This window comes from Cornus florida, unplaced genomic scaffold (assembly GCF_030987335.1).
Source record: "Cornus florida cultivar Cherokee Brave unplaced genomic scaffold, ASM3098733v1 CherokeeBrave_3.0.0_Hap2_Chr11, whole genome shotgun sequence".
Lineage (NCBI taxonomy): Eukaryota > Viridiplantae > Streptophyta > Magnoliopsida > Cornales > Cornaceae > Cornus > Cornus florida.
The window spans coordinates 116,755,492-116,773,162 of NW_026775581.1; the positions used below are offsets into that span (position 1 = coordinate 116,755,492).

Below are 17,671 nucleotides of genomic sequence, written 5' to 3' on the forward strand. Positions count from 1 at the left end.
ATATCTTACATGTGTTTAGTTTAGATATAGTTAATTGTGAAGCCTTGTTGAGGTTATTTATTTTTCTTTTCAATTGCAAAGCATCGGTCCTTGTCGTAGCCATTTATGTTTCTGTATTGATAATTGAGGAGAAATGGATCATCGTATGTGGAGTTAATGGTGATGAATTATTGTATTGATTGTGGGGTATGTTATTAATGTTTGGCCGTAAATCACTCTCCCTACCAACTTTAGAATCGCCAATTGACATAAATTCACTCAAAAGAACTCTTAGAAGAAACCTTAGGGAATCTACTAGCATAAGAGAGCTTGAAACTGAATTTAACACAATGACTGACAATGTAAGAAATGTCAGAAATGAGGGAGTTAATAATGATAGGACCGAAATTCCAAATGTGGTTCCCATGACTCTTAGGGACTACTTCATCCTTACCACTTATGCTTCTCCCTCTTGCATAGTGATGCCAAATATTGAGGCCGCTCAATATGAAATCAAATCTAGCACCATCCAAATGATTCCATCTTTTCATGGCTTTGAAAATGAGGACCCTTATAAGCACCTTGATGAATTCCTTGAAATATGCTCTACCATCAAGCTGAGGGGTTTTCTTGATAACGCTCTCCATTTGCATCTCTTCCCATTCTCATTAAAAGAACGGGCAAAGTATTGGTTGAACTCACTTGCTGCAAATTCCATCACCATATGGGCTCAACTGTAGCAAGAATTCTTAAAGAAATATTATCCAGTGAGTAAAACCAATTTAATGAGGCGTTCCATTCTTAGCTTTTCACAAAGCGAGGAGGAACAACTCCATGAGACTTGGGAGAGATTTCAAGACCTCTTAAGGAAATGTCCGCACCACCTAATTCCAAATTGGCAATTGGTGCAAGCCTTCTATACTGGGTTAACCGACCCACATTGATTCATCGTTAACTCATCTTGTAGAGGGATGTTCATATCTAAAAGTGCTGATGAGGCATGGACCTTACTTGAAAATTTGAGTGAAAACTCATTACAGCATAATTCTCGTAGTGGTCCAACCTCAACCAATACAAAGAACACCAACCTTTGTCAACCAAAGACAATGAGAGAAGAATCATCTCAAGTGGATGCCATAGCCCATAAATTCTATTAATTGATGGCACCACATCTATCTCCTTCCTTGTCTCAAAATTTAGCTAGTGCGGTGTGTGCATCATGTACTAGTCCATTCCATCTCTCGGAAGATTGTCCCACACCAGAACAATTTCCTAATTCCAATCAAGAGCAAGCAAATGTTATGTTCTCAAGGCCCGGAAATAATCCATATTCCAATACTTACAATTCGGGATGGAGAGATCATCCGAATTTCTCGTGGAGGCAACAAGCCCCACAAAATTCGAATTTTCAAAATCAAGGGCAGCAAAATCAGCCCTCTTCTCAATTTCAAAATAGGCAATTTCAGGCCTCTTCAAGTTACCATCCTCCATACAATCCAAATGTCTCCAATCAACCCCATGTGTTCCCAACAGATGAAATCGTGGCTGCAAACAAGCAAATGATGGAATCATTGAATAAGCAAATGATGGATTCCAACAAGCAACTCTTGACATCTTTGCAACCCACTCTCCAAATGGTTCATTCTCATACTCAGTCCATAGCTAAACTTGAGAATTAAGTGGGTCAAATAGCTAACTCCATGAACCAATTGCTTCAAAAGGACAAGGGTAAGCTTCCCACTCAACCATTTGAAAATCCTAGAGGGATGCATGTGATTGACGAAACTCCTCCTCCGAGTGGGCCGAGTCATGAACATGTTCAAGCAATCACCACCCTTAGGAGTGGTCGAGTTGTTGACAACAAGGTTGATGGAAACAAAGATGAGAAAAATTCTCCTTCAAAAAATCCAAATCCAAATACCAGCTCTTCTAATCCAAATCCTACTCATGAAAATAGCAAGCTTGTCACCCCAAATGTGGAAACTTCTTATGAGCCAAAAGCTCCGTTTCCTAACCGTCTCCAAGAGTCGACACATATTGGGAATAAGAATTGTAAAATTCAAGACATGTGGAAGTTTTCAAGCAAGTGAAGATCAACTTGCCTCTCTTGGATGCTATGCAAAATTTCTCAAGGATTTGTGCACTCAAAAGCGCACTTCCAGAAATCATTTGCCAAAGAAAGTAATGTTAACTGAAAATGTAAGCGCAATCATTCAACACAGTGCTCCTCCAAAGTATAAGGATCCGGGCGCCCCAACTATCTCGTGTGTCATTAGCGACAACAAGATAGAAATGGCCCTCCTTGACTTAAGAGCTAGTGTGAATTTAATTCCATATTCAGTTTACTTACAGCTTGGGTTGGGAGATCTAAAGCCAAGCTCCGTGGTCTTGCAGCTTGCCGACAGATCGGTCAAGCACCCACGCAGCATTCTTGAGGATGTCATTATCAAAGTGGACAAATTCTACTTCCCGGTAGACTTTGTGGTTCTTGACACGAAACCGGTCCATGACCCAAAGAAGCATATTCCCGTGATCCTTGGTAGGCCATTTTTAGCTACGGCTAATGCTTTGATTATTGCCGAACTGGGGTGATGGACATTGCCTTTGGCAATATGCAAGTTAAACTTCACATCTTTCATGCAGCTCAACATCCTTCCGATGAGGATGATTGTTTTCTTATTGATGTGATTGATGAAGTAGTCGAAGAATCTCTCCCCTTCATTCTAAGCAAAGATCCTTTGGAAACTTGCATGTCTCCCTTTGACTTCTCAAATTTTGATATTGACCAATCAATCCAAGAAGTAAACTATTTGCTTAACATTGATGCTATCACGGATCTTCCTCCTTGGAAAATACCGAGAGAACCACTTCCTCAACTTTCCATTACTCCTCCGGTCCCTTCCTTGAAATCTCCTCCACAACTTGAGTTAAAGCCACTCCTGACCCACCTCAAGTATGTGTTTCTCGACGCAAATCAAACTCTTCCAGTCATCATTGCATCAGACCTTCTTAAGGACCAAAAAACCAACCTTTTAGCGGTGCTTCAAGAGCATAAAGAAGCTATTGGCTGGGCAGTGGCTGATTTGAAAGGAATCGACCCATCTATTTGTATGTATCGCATTCATATGGAGGACAACGCAAAGCCTACTAGAGAGGTCCAGCGCCGGTTGAATCCTAATATGAAGGAAGTGGTCATGAAAAAAGTGATCAAATTGCTAGATGTGGGAATCATCTACCCCATCTCTGATAGCAAGTGGGTGAGCCCCACTCAAGTGGTCCCCAAGAAATCCGACCTCACCGTCATTGAAAATTTCGCGGGAGAGCTCGTACCACAACACACCACCACCGGGTGGCGTGTGTGCATTGACTACCGGAAACTTAACTCTACTATTAGGAAAGATCATTTTCCACTTCCATTCTTTGATCAAATCCCAGAGAGGTTAGCTGGCCAAAGCTTCTATTGTTTCCTTGATGGTTATTCCGCCTATAACCACGTGGCAATTGATCCGCAAGATCAAGAGAAGACCACTTTCACATGCCCCTTCGGAACCTTTGCTTATAGACGCATGCCTTTTGGGCTATGCAATGCTCCGGCCACGTTCCAAAGATGCATGATATCCATATTTTCCGATATGGTTGAAAAGTTCTTAAAAGTTTTCATGAACGATTTCTCCGTCTTTGGCTCCTCCTTTGACTTATGTCTCCACAATCTATCACTTGTACTCCAAAGATGCAGGGAGACAAATCTAATTCTAAGTTGTGCAAAAAGCCATTTTATGGTCCAATAAGGCATTGTTCTAGGACATGTCATTTCGAAACGGGGAATTGAGGTGGACAAAGCTAAAGTTGAGTTAATCTCCAACCTCCCTCCTCCAAATTCGGTCCGTCAAATCCATTCCTTCCTTGGACAGGCCAGTTTTTATCGTCGCTTCATCAAAGATTTTAGCAAAATCTCTCGGCCCTTGTGTAACCTTCTTGCCAAGGACGTTTCATTAAATTTTGATGAAGCTTGTATGGAAACTTTCGTGAAACTTCGCACTCTTTTCTCATCCGCCCAATCATGAAACCGCCTAATTGGTCCCTTCCATTTGAGATAATGTGTGATGCATCCGATTATGCATTTGGGCCAACGTGTGGAAAAGCTTCCATACGTTATCTATGATGCTAGTTAGACTCTCTCGGATGCTCAGTTAAATTACACCACCACTGAAAAAGAATTGCTAGCTATGGTGTATACCTTAGATAAATTCCGTTCCTATCTTCTTGGATCCAAGGCCATAATCTTTTCGGATCATGCCGCTCTTAGGCATTTGCTCGCTAAAAAAGAGACCAAACCTTGCCTAATTCGATGAATACTCTTACTTCAAGAGTTTGACATTGAAATCTGGGACAAAAAAAGGGACCGACAATGTTGTCGCAGACCATCTCTCCTGCTTAGTCATTGAGAAATCCTCTGAATTTGCTGTCATCCGTGATTCCTTTCCAGATTAGCAACTTTTTCAGATTTCCCATTCCAGTCTCCCTTGGTATGCGGATATTGTCAACTATCTAGCAGTAGGCAAAATTCCATCCAATTAGTCCAAACAAGAGAAATACCGGTTCTTCTCCCAAGTTAAGCATTTCTTTTGGGAAGATCCGGAGTTGTTCAAATATTGTCCGGATCAAATCATCCGAAGATGCATTCCCGACAATGAAACCATAAGTGTCCTAAATTTCTGCCACGCGCTTGCTTGTGGGGGACACTTTAGTGCCAAAAAGGCCGCCGACAAAGTCCTTCAAAGCGGATTTTATTGGTCATCCTTGTTTCGAGATGCATACAATTTCTGTAAATCATGTGAGCAATGTCAAAAGCTCGGATCCATGTCCCGGAGAGACATGATGCCCCTCATTCCCATCTTAATCATAAAAAATTTTGATGTGTGGGGGATAAACTTCATGGGACCATTTCCATCTTCTTATGGCTATGAGTACATCCTCGTAGCGGTGAATTATGTGTCCAAATGGGTTGAAGCCGCGGCTGCCAGAACCAATGACCATAAAGTGGTGATCGAATTCATTCAATCTAACATCCTTAGTCGTTTTGGTACGCCCCGAGCAATCATCAGTGACAGTGGATCTCATTTCCGAAACCATTATCTTAAGTCTGTCCTCTCTAAGTACTCCGTCATTCACAAGGTTGCCACACCTTACCATCCTCAAACAAGTGGTCAAGTGGAAGTATCTAATCGGGAGATTAAGTACATCCTCGAGAAAACGGTTCGACCGAACCGCAAAGATTGGTCATTAAGACTAAACGATGCGCTTTGGGCTTACCGGACAGCTTACAAGACACCCATTGGCATGTCGCTTTACCGATTTGTCTTTGGCAAAGCGTGTCATCTCCCGGTGGAATTAGAGAACCGTGCTTATTGGGCCATAAAAAGGCTCAAACTTTGATCTCAAACAAGCCGGCTCTACTCGTGCATTGTAGCTTAATGAACTTAAGGAAATTCACAATGATGCGTATGAAAGTGCCAAAATCTATAAGGCGAAGACCAAAGCATTCCATGACAAGCACATTGTCAACAAGTCTTTCGCCCCAGGACAAAAAGTTTGGCTTTTCAATTGCCGGTAAACTCCGATCAAGATGGGATGGTCCCTATACCATCACTACCATTTTTCCTCATGGTGCAATCGAGCTTTAAGATCCTACGAATGGATCGCAATTCAAGGTTAATGGCCAACGGCTTAAGCCTTACATTGAAGGCATAGTTCCTATCCACAAAGTAGAGAAAATCTTATTGACGGACCCAGTCTACGAGGACTAATGCGCGATCTTGCTATATCTAGCTATCGACGTAAAATTTAGCACTCATGAGAAGCAATTCTTCTGAATTCTGAGCTTCCGCTTTCTACATGTCTAATGCCAAGCACTTCCCGCGATTTTGTTCAATTTGACTGAGAATATGCATGCTTATGCATGCTTACGAAATTGATTCATCGGGCATTCCGGCGGTTCCATTTGGTTACTCATGGATGTAGCGCGTGATTTTCTCCCATTCAATCTAATTCTACGAGGGTACTAAGTTCTCCAACGTGTCTCCATCCATGTTTGAGGTCAGGGTGATCAAATTCGGGTCTGGCCAGTTCATTTTTACTGCACAAAGCAGTACCTCAAGAGCCCCCGCGAGCACCCGCCGGCGCGTAGCGAGCGCCCGTGGAATTTGCCAGTAGGCTTCAGTCAACCGCAGGGCCTCGCCGAGATACCACGGGCCCTTGCGAAATCACCCAGTGCTCCGCGTTCTAAATGGGTTTTCAAACCCATTTTCATCTTTTAAAACCCTCGCATCTCTCATTGCTCGCCCCCAACCCTCCTATCTTTCGCTCTCCTCCTATCCTCCATCACCTTCAACCACCTTGCACTCTCTCACTAATCCCCTCACTCATCCATCCCATCATCATCTTCCATCTTCCATCCTCATCTTTCATCATCTAAGAGCATTAGGAGATCTTCTCATCCATTTTGGGTAAGTTTTTCTCCCTTTCTTTTTCTTTGATTTTTCGCACTAAGGAGGATGGGATTTTTGTTTTGAAGTATTGGTGATTGTTGGGTTGAAATTAAATGTCCACTTCAGGTTCGAATTTTGGGATTTTTGCATGCCTAATATCCTTTTTGCGTCTCTTCCCTTTCTGCTGCACACCAGGTGTTTGTTAAAAGTCCTGAACCAATTTTCTTCCTTCCAATGGCTTCTAGAGTGGCCTCCAAGCATGCTCGATCGTCCGAGGGCCTTTCTAATATGCGTCCAACCCCAAATTGGGCCGAATGGCCAATCGTTCCTGAAGCCAAGTTCACTATCAAAGATGGTTTTGAACATAATCATGAGACGGCGTGGTCCGTCCGCGAATTGAAAGAGCGTGGTCTTGAAACTCTCTTCAAACCACGTGATCACTCCTACTACCCACGCGTGATCTGTCTCTTCTATGCCAACATGTTCTATTCATGTGCCGAGCCGGACAAAATCAAAACCACCGCTGATGATTATGAGTATGAGTTCACCCTTGATAACCTTACTATGGCTATGGACTGCCCATTGCAATCTCCCGTGGATGGGGCGGGCTTGCCTCTCTATGTTGCTCCTCCCGACGCCACCTTATCCGACATTGTGGGGGAGATTTACCACAGCCAATTCACCAGCAGTCGAACCACAAACACCAACAAGTCCTTTTTGCCATGCCGATTGTGGTTTCTTGATTCGGTCCTTGCTAAGAATGTCCTTCCCGTGCCAGGCCATTCCGAGCGTAAGGGGATTTTCTGAAAACCCTCTACAATGCTGAAAAGGGGTATTGGTTCTGCATCCCACAACTTGTCTGGGACCAAATGCTCAAAATTTACAATGAATTAATTTTGGTTAGGTCACGCACTACCACCACATGGGCATTCCCTTTTCCTTACCTTATCACAACGATGCTTAAAGATGTCGGATTCAAAACACCCCGGGGTGAAGCTAAAGAAAAGACGGTCCTTGCTTTTTCTCTTAGGGTCTGGAAGTCGAGCACAGCTCAGCTACAGACATCCCGTCAGGCCCGTATTGGGGGCGAATTGGATTGGGGTGCTCCAGCACCCCCTCTGGCTCCTGTTTCGCCTGTTCATGATGCTCCTGCGCCTCCGCTGTTAGATGTCATGACCCAAGCTGACTATCTCGCCTTGAATGCTCGTCTCGATGCATTTACCTTGCGCTTTGACGCCAAAGAGGGCGCCGTCCAGAAGACTCAGAAGAATCAAGAGATCTTACAGGCTATGCTCCAGTCATTGATTGACCGTGCACCTGGTGCTTCCTCCTCCACTCCAATGATGGAGTGATTTTATGCTTCCAGTTTTTATTTCCCTTTTCAATAGTACTTTTTCGACTTACTTTGGGCCGCGTTTGGCATTTGCTTTTCAGTTTTTCTTTTGAATTTATAACTGCATCACTTTTGCTACTTTGCATGGATTATAATTTTTAGTTGAATAAATTGCAATTATTTTCATTAAATTTGGATTCATATGATTCTTGCTATGTATAGATATCTTTTGATAGGTTTTTGAAACCAAGTTTGGGGGCATGCTCATGAAATTCACGAGGTGGCCTATTTTTGCACCGCCACTCCAATCCTCTCAACTTGGTACTATTGTTCATTTCTCCCTTTGTTCATTCTCTTTACTTGTCCTTTGTCTTCTCATATTGAGGACAATGTGACATTCAAGTTTGAGGGTGCATGTGCATGCTATTACATTTTTGGTGCATGTGCATGTTATTGCAATTTTGATGATTTTTGCTCATTTTTTATGCTCGTAAGTTAATAAAATCATGTTGTTTAAAGCAATGATAATGTAATCATGGAACTTTTTTAAGGTTGAAGCATGTGCTTAATACTTTGTGTAAAGAAGCCAAGACAATTTTTGAAAATAAAGAAACTTTTGAAATAAGCATGTGATTCATAATCGGTTTGTATAAAGACTTCAATTAAATTTTCGTCGGATTTCATACTCTGTCATGCTTCACATTGCACATTTGCACACCGGAAACCTAATTGTGAGGCATGCAACCCAAATTGACCTTAATCGGGACTCAGTAAGCCCTAGGAGTGTTTCTACACTTAGCACCATAAAGCCATCTGGTTTGGGAGTTGTTGGCCTAACACTTGTTACATGGGATGGTTAGAAAGCTTAAAGAACTTAGACATTGCACGGTTATTAAAAAAATAAATAAATCTAATTCGTCGAAATTCGTAACATTTCCAACTTGAGTTATTAAGCCTTAGGAATGTTTCTACATTTAGCACCCTAAAGCCATCTGGCTTGGGAGTTGTTGGCCCAACACTTGCTACATGGGTTGGTTAGAAAGCTTAAGGGATTTTCGACATTGCACAACCATAATATGTTTCATTTTGAGTTAGAATAAAATTTTCAATAAGCAACAAAAGTTGTATTGTGAATAAAGTTATGCCTTGGGGACCTCATTTAGAAGGAGATTTAATGATGTGAAAAGGTGTTCTTGGGATTGGAAAAAGAGGGTAAAAGCCGCATATTGGGAATTCGGCTCACTTTCACTGAAGTTAGAGTTCATGTTATTCAAGAGATGACAATTGAAGTTTTTATACAGAACTTGATGATTGATGTATTAAAATTGATCTTGTCTTGCCATTTTGATTATCAAGACTTCATATATGCAAGGTAGTCTGTTTAATAGAACTTCCTCCAATTTTCTGCCGTTCTAAGTTACATTTGAGCTTCATAGATAAATTGCTTGTTTCCTGATTGATGCATGTTGTCAACATTTCATTGGTGTCATTTTTATTAAATTCTTTACTTTGTTTTGTTAAGGGACTAGCAAAATGTAAGTTTGGGGGTGTGATAAGCGCCGAATATTGCATATTCAAGCGCCCTTACTTGCATTAGTTAAGTCCATTGGTGGAGTTTAATGTGCAGTTTAGCTTCATTTGTGTACTTTTGGCTTTTTCAGGTCAGCTTCCCCGAATGTAATTAAAGAAGCAGTTTTGACAACTTTCTGTTGAAATACGTGCGCCGTGTCGGGGAGTCATCTTCGGGACCTAACCTCTTCAGTCGCCGTTTTTGTGAAGTTCATGGCTTAGTGTTCATAGTGGAAGCCGCGTCAACGCTCCGGCTCGGAAAGGTTTACGAGAAGCCTTGATTTATAATGCAGTGGCCACGCCACCGCGGGCGCCCGCCAATCCCCTCAGCTCTCTGCCTATTTTGGCGAGGCCCCGCAGAGGTCCCGCGGGCGCCCGCTAAATAGGCCAGTGCTCTCTTCGAAATTGCAAGCCCCCGCGGGCGCTCTCCAGTGCCTCGCGGGTGCCCGACGAACTGCAGGAAGGCAATTCAACTACCTCTGATTTCCAGTTTTTTGGTTCCCTTATCCTTCTTTTGTGTGGTCTAGCTTCATGCAGAGGGGGAGCTCGGGATTGTGAGTATGGGGAGTAGGTTTTGAATGGATATAGAGGGGAAGATCATCTTATTCTTAAGGGGAGTGACATTTTTTGAAAAAGCTAGAGAGAAGGTGGAGAGGTTTTTGTGTTCTTAGAGTTAAGGTGCAGCAATGAAGTCTTTTTCTTCTTCATTCTCTTCCTTCTTAGCATTAATGGGTTACTAAACCTCCATCTAGGGAGGTAATGAAACCCTTCCTTGTAAGCATGTTTAATTTTTGATTTATTTTGGGGAATGAAATGTATGTATGGCCAAGTTCTATAATCTAGAGCATATTACAATTTGTAATGAATGTTTTTATTTATAAATGATCATGTTGAATCAAATGTTCTTGTCTTAGATTATTTATTCTCATGGTTGTATGGCTAGTATTTTCATAATGGCAATGGAAACAAGATTATGGAATGGTTTTAATGGCATGGTTTTTGAGAAATTTGTTAATCCATAGCTTAAGACTTTCTTTTGATGGGTTAATCTTGTATCTTGATTCCATGTGCTTTTACCATTTAATTGAGGGTTTGATAATCCCTAGCTTAGTGAGCATGTCTAAAGTTACATCATAGTCTAGGTAACTCAAGCATGTGAAGCTTTGATAGGTTATTCTTACCTTGTGATTAATTGATTTTCTTGAAGATATTGTAGTAATCATGTGTTGCTATGTATCATGGTCACATATGTATGTGTAAAGGGTAGGAGTGGATTCACTTCTCTAGACCTCTCTATCTAGATCTTTTCTTTCTAAACTCCTTGCAATTTACTGTTTTATGCATTTCTCAATTCATACCTTAAGTGACAAACCAACAAATCATCATTACCCCTTTATCATTCTAAAAATGATTTTAGACACCTAAGTTGCCATAAACTAGTAGTCCCAGTGGTTCGACTTACCCGACCAATAGCCCTATTTTACAATGATTTGTGCTATTGCAAAGGGTTGATTATAAATTGTAATCGACGATACCGATCAGCGGGTGCTCCGGCAAGTGAAGTCCTCTTCGTCATGTGAGGCAGAAGCCGTTGCTCTTTGAGCTTTTATACGGCGGTGACACTCCTCCGTCTGTGAAGAAGCTCTGAGCCAACATGACCCAATCGGCGTCGAGCTTCAGCGAATGGATCTGACCAGCATTACCTATACACGAAGTTCAATCTGTCCATGGCATGCTCACCGCAACTGCATCACCTGTACTTGCTGTATATGTGTATATATTTGTATATGTGTATGCAATGTGTATATATTTGTCCATGAGTAGGGTATTTTAGTCTTTTTCATTCAACTCTAAATTTTTATAAATATTAGTAATATACCATTGATGCGCAAAATTGTAAAATTACATAACTATGTTAGTATAGTTAACGGTCATCATAGTGAAGGGAGGTAGGTGGAATTATGAAAAGTAGAGGGGGTGCAAGTAGAATATAGGCAAACGTCAGGGGGTGTATGTGGAATTAACCCAATTTAAAAACATTTAATCCTCAAAGCCTTAAAGTAAATTCTTCCACGACAAATAAAAGTAAAGCTACGGGAATTAATTTTTTTTCAAAGGTTTCTATTTTAATTTTGATAATTACCTTTTATTGTTATAGTAGGTGGTAATGGTAAAATTAATTATAGAAACAAAAAAATAAGGTGAAAGTGATTTTGTGTTAAAGGGAAAGATTATAGGTGGGTTTGTAAATTGACTGTTAGATTTAATCTAACAGTCTATATAAAAAGTGTGGATTAATTTTTTATGCTCCATGGGGAGCAAGAGATCAGGACTCTATAGAATATATAATGATCATACAATAAATAAATATTTAACCTAAGCTAAGCAACCAAACTTATCTAATACTACTTCCTAATAGTTATCTTTTACAACTGTTTCCTTCTCCATGATCTGTATCGTTTCATTCATCTCACCATCTGCCTTTTTTTTATAATTTTGGTTAATTAATAATACTCCCCAAAATATAAAGGAAAAAAAAAAAAAAAAAAAAAACACATATTTGAAAGCTCAGATATACTATAATCAAGGGACGTCTTCAAATATAACAGGCTAGATTGTACATGAATCAAGGGCTCGGATCGGGCTCGTTCGTTAAACAAATGAGCTGAGCTCGAACTCAATTTCTAAGCTCGTTTAGTAAACAAGCCGATCATGAGCAATGTTGGGTTCAGGTCGTATAAGCTCATTTATGTTCATGAACTGTAAACTCGTTATAGGACTCGAATCGGGTTCGTTCGTCAAACAAATGAGGCGAGCTCAAGCTCAAGCTCAAGCTCAATTTCTAAGCTCGTTTAGTAAACGACCCGATCTCGAGCATCACTTGGCTCGGCTCGTGAATATGAACTCGTGTAAGCTCGTTTATGTTTAAGAACTGTAGACTCGTTATAGGGCTCAAATCGGGCTCGTTTGTTAAACAAATGAGCCGAGCTCGAACTTGATTTCTAAGCTCATTTAGTAAATGAGCCAATCCTGAGCAATGTTGGGCTCGGCTTGTGTAAACTCATTTATGTTCATGAACGGTAAACTTGTTTTAGGGATCGTTTACATTTATTTTTATTTTTTAATGAAATTTTTTAATTTTTGAAAGTACAAGATAAATATACAATAATTTACTAAACGAGTTGGCACGCTCGAAAACAAGTTTGAACAAATTTTGACTATAAATTCAATTTATTTTCTTAAATAAGCCGAGCCCTTTTGCAAAAGGAATGGAATCTTCCCAACTCCTTTGAACAAGATTGCACCAACTAATTCTTCTCTATCCATTGAGAACCATCTCACCATTTTACCATACCACCTACCACCAAGCTATGAACCTTCGCTGAGACTTGTTGATGTGTTCTAGATGTTGAAAACGCTTTTTACCAGAGTGGAAAACACTTTCTACCATGGTGGAAACGGCTGTGGTAGTAAGTAGAGACTTTCTACCATGGTTCCGCACCGTGGTAGAAAGTTTATTTTCTACCACGGTGCGGAACCGTTGAACAAAGACAGACTTTCTACCACGGTGCAAAACCGTGATAGAAAGTGATATAATTTTTGTTTTTAAAAAAAGTACTGTAACCCCTATGAGGCCTTTTTTTTTTTCCCTACTACTAACCTTGCAAGGACCCCAGAAGCAAACCCTAAACAAATAAAAAAATAACATCATAACTAAAATAACTTACTGGCGAATAACATCGTGTGTGTGTGTATAAATATATATATATATATATATATAACTAATTTCAAATCATGGTTTTATACAAAAATTAACCATATACAAATTTGAAAGAAGTACATGCATGATCCACACCTTATATCTTTACTTAACTAAACCAAAACAAAAATTATTCATATCTTCTTGCTCTATTTTAGTCTCTCTCTTTCCATATATGCAACTTCTTCATGAGCCATACAAAAAAAGTAACGGCAACCGCAATCCCGCAATCCTAGCTTTGACTTACAAAGATGTAATAGTTGAAGTAATAAATAGAACAGTTCTTAAATGAAATTAGTAGTCAATCCCTACCCCCAAAGAAACGATGTAATTTTTAATAATGATAAGTTGTCTTGGGTGCATGCATTCTACTCTTCTAAAATCAGCAAGAGCTATAGTATGTCTGACAATGAAGCCTAAACTAGTTCCTTCATTTTGAACACATCGAGAAGTCAGAGAGTCCAAGTAAAATGAAAATACAGGAATTTGCAATACATAGTTGAAGGATTGTTGAGTTCATATGTTTGTAGTGATCCTATTTATATAGTTTGATGCATGTGTTTTTATATAGTAAACTCAATGATGTACAATAATTAAAAAAAAATTGGTCACTAAAGGCACGTGACTCCCTATACACCGCAAAATTGGTCACTTAAGGCACGTGACCCCCTATACACCGCAAAATTGGACACTTAAAGGCACGTGACCCCCCTAAGCATGAGTATAAAAAGCATTAAAAATGTGCAATCATAAAAGAATTTTATCGAACATATATAAAGACCATATAACTTACAAATTTTGATGTGCTTGATAGGCCATGCAATTGGAAGTGCTTTAACAAATGCGTCTTTCAAATCAAAGCAACGAATTTCAAGCCTATATTAAGGTTCATCCAGCCTTTATCCATTGATTATCCTGAGTAGCACCACTTAGTCTTTCAAATCTTGTAAAGGGAGATCCTGTTTCAGTCATTATCTTCACAAATATTTATAAATAAAATTCATAAAATAATAAAAAAATTTCATAAAAAATTTCACTAAATAGGATTTAGTTTGCAAAACAAGAATTACAGACCATATATATACTACAATGAGAATGAAGGCAGAGCTGAAGTTCAGAGTGTTGTCACATAACTTAGACCCTCCAGATCTGGAATAAACAGGTACATATATATACTACAATGTGAAGGGTGAACAGGTACAGAGCTAGCCATTAATAAATTTATATTTTATTTAAATAAACATTAAACAATTAGATAAACATGGAACGGGTTTTCTCATTTTATTAACCTTTTCTTTCTCTTTTTCTCAATGGATAGAACAACACTGCTATACGTTCATCCTCACTAACATTGCCAGCGGCACATGTTTACATGGCACTCCTATAACAAAGCTGTGTGACAGCCATACAAATCGAAAGAAAAAAGAAAAGACAAGCATTCCTTAGTGAATTATGCTTATTCTAGTGATTACAAATTAGACAACAGGAATTATAAAATTAGTATACCATTTAAACCAATACCAAATGAAGATATCACCTCAGATGGAATGAAAAAAAGAGAAAGAAAGAACGACCAGTCAAACTATGTCGTGTACCTCAAAGAGAGCTCGGACCAAAATGCACATTATGTAGATAATTCTAGTGCCAAAAGGAGAATGAACTTAGAGTGAGTTTTAATGATACCATTCCCAGTGTTAACTGAAAGATAATTGGGACCAAAATGAAAATTATTTGGAAAATTGTAGTGCCAAAAGGTGTATGAACTTGGGTTGAAATGACACCATTTCCTGTAACCAGTGTTACAATCAGATTGCTAGAACTTAAATCAAATCTGCTAAATCAAAGAGCCTGATATTACCAGGATAGCATCAATAAGATGGTTCATAATTTGTGCAGAACCATGTAATGGCAGGTGTGAATCATTACCTGCATGGTGCATGAAAGTGAAATTAGCCAAACTCATTATCTCAGTATTAAAAAATTATAAACAGAAACTGCAAAAGATCAATGGTAAAAGCAGCCAGTATGTTCCTATTTAGTAAACCCTTCAGCATGTTACAATGGTATTATTAATATTATTACAATGGTAGCTTGGAACCAGAAATTGGCTCGTCAACATGTTAGTTTCACTTTCCAAGTGGCAATATAGGTCTCAAAACAGACAAATTACTAGCACAATACTGCTAATCTGCCAGCTGGCCATTTCTTCACTAATTTTGCAGAAAAATGCTGCACAACTATCTTAATTTTACACTCTCTTGAGAATTTTTTTTAAAGGGAACTCTCTCTTAAACATTGGCTAGCAAGAAATTTGACTGCGACTTTCTTTGGCTTTATTTATGTTCTCTCTTGCGATCCTATTAAATGCAACATCTTAAAATATGCTAGATAACAAGTAGTCCATCTGAAGCATCAGAGATCAGCTAGCAGTATGTTGATTTTTGAACCATGAGTCATAACAATAAATCCTCCCCATGGACAGATAAATGATTTAGAAAGTAAAAATAATGAGCAAAAGACAGTGAAATTCAATTTACAAGAGCAAAGAAAGATAAAAAGACCAGTTCGGGGCACATTTCAGAATGTTTTAATAAAAATGAACTAAAAGACCACCCACAATCTTTATATTAGATTGCAATATATATCCAGGACATACAATCTTTATATCAAATTGCAATAGATATCCAGAACCAACAATCTTTTTATCACATTGCAATACCAGAACCATGTTTCTATTTGCACATATAAAATTGAAGCAACAAATGATATATCATAGAACTTCACAGAAAGACCAGATACAAAAGCAGGCCTAGAGCTTTCTAGAAGGAAACAAGACAACAATGTTTTGTCAATTTCTTACACCAGTAATCCAGATATGATTGAGAAAAGGAATTTCAGTACAATATTTTTTCACTAACAAGTTGAAGATTCTAAAATAATAAATGATTTTCATAGCAACATCAATAAAAATATAAGGTTAGCAATACAAAGATTTGATTCTAACTGCAAAAGTGAAATAAAAAAATATCACTGACCAAAAAGAATGCACTATCCAAATCAAACCAAATAATCATACAAGTTTTAATTCAGAAATAAAATCAAATAACTCCTCAATAATTAGCTACTTCACAAGAAGAGTAGACAAAGAAAAAATAAATTACAACTAAAAATTTCACTAAATAGGATTTAGTTTGCAAAACAAGAATTACCGAACTTGATTCATTGATTTAGAAAAATAAATAAATTAAAAATAAAAAAATTAAAGCAAAACCCATACATACAAGTTAGCAGTTGCAGAGGGAGGGCTTGAAAGTTGAGAGACAGCGGGCCAGAGGATGAAGCTTGCGAACGGCGAACCCAAACTGGAACAGCGGGCGATGGAAACTGAAGGATATGGGTTTTGATATTTTTAACAATCTGAAATGATATGGCGATATGGGTTCAGATTCTTGTAGATTTTTGTAGTTTGCAGTTGCAGAGATAGAGAGAGAGGGCAAGTTCAAAGTCGAGAACGAGAATAGAGATGGAGGCGATTGGGGAGGCTGAAATGATTTGCCCTAAAAATTTCACTTAAGAGGATTTAGTTTGCAAAACAAGAATTACAGAAATTGATTAATTGATTTAGAAAAATAAAAAATTAAACAAAACCCATACATACGAGTTAGCAGTTGCAGAGAGAGGGCTTGAGAGTTGAGAGACAGCGGGCCAGAGGCTGAAGCTTGGGAACGGCGAACCCAAACTGGAACAGCGGGCGATGGAAACCGAAGGATATGGGTTTTTATATTTTGAACAATCTGAAATGATATGCCGATATGTTCTGATTCTTGTAGATTTTGTAGTTTGCAGTTGCAGAGACAGAGAGAGGGCAAGTTCAGAGTTGAGAACGAGAATAGAGATGGAGGCCATTTGGGAGGCTAATCTGATTCTTGTAGATTTTGCAGTTTGCAGTTTGCAGTTTGCAGTCGCAAAGACAGAGAGAGGGTAAGTTCAGAGTTGAGAACGAGAATAGAGATGGAGGCGATTTGGGAGGCTGAAATGATTTGCCCTAAATATTATACGTGTGTGGTCTGTACGGGTGTGTGCGTGTGGGGTCTAAAATGATTTGCCCTAAAATTTTAAGGAAGGGAATAAGACCGGCGTACAACCCTTCACCAAATTCACTTTTTTTTGCCACGGTGCCTCGTAACTTAGTATCACGATTTTTCATTAATCGGGGTAGAAATAGTCGAATAGCGGTACAATTAGGTAAAAAAATACAATTACTATCACAAGTTTCCTTAACCGTGGTAAAAAAAATCTTATATATATTTTCTACCACTGTTATTTTAAAATCGTGGTAAAAAATGTATTCTAAAAAATTATTTTTCTTATGGTACTAGTGATGTAGGACTGAATTCTGCACAATTCCACAAACAATTCAACAAGTCCGTTTTCGACAAACTAATAGTATTTTTGGGTGAAAATGACGCATTGAGAAAAACCCACTAGCTTTAGATTGTGGGCCATGCTAACCTTCGTTTAGGCCACCGAAATCACACTTTA

The 17,671-nt window shown here is 39.0% G+C and overlaps 1 long non-coding RNA gene across 3 annotated transcripts; it reads right to left on the bottom strand.

Moving 5' to 3' along the window:
* Window positions 1-14,385: 14,385 nt before the first annotated feature.
* Window positions 14,386-17,174, bottom strand: LOC132284861 (uncharacterized). Of its 3 annotated transcripts, none has more exons than XR_009472384.1 (3): window positions 16,788-17,174; window positions 16,411-16,686; window positions 14,386-15,055 (listed from the first exon to the last, which is right to left on the bottom strand). It is a non-coding gene; the product is annotated as an uncharacterized LOC132284861 (long non-coding RNA). The 3 variants fall into 3 exon arrangements; XR_009472386.1 differs by having other exon boundaries at window positions 16,411-16,698; XR_009472385.1 differs by having other exon boundaries at window positions 16,784-17,174.
* Window positions 17,175-17,671: the final 497 nt, after the last annotated feature.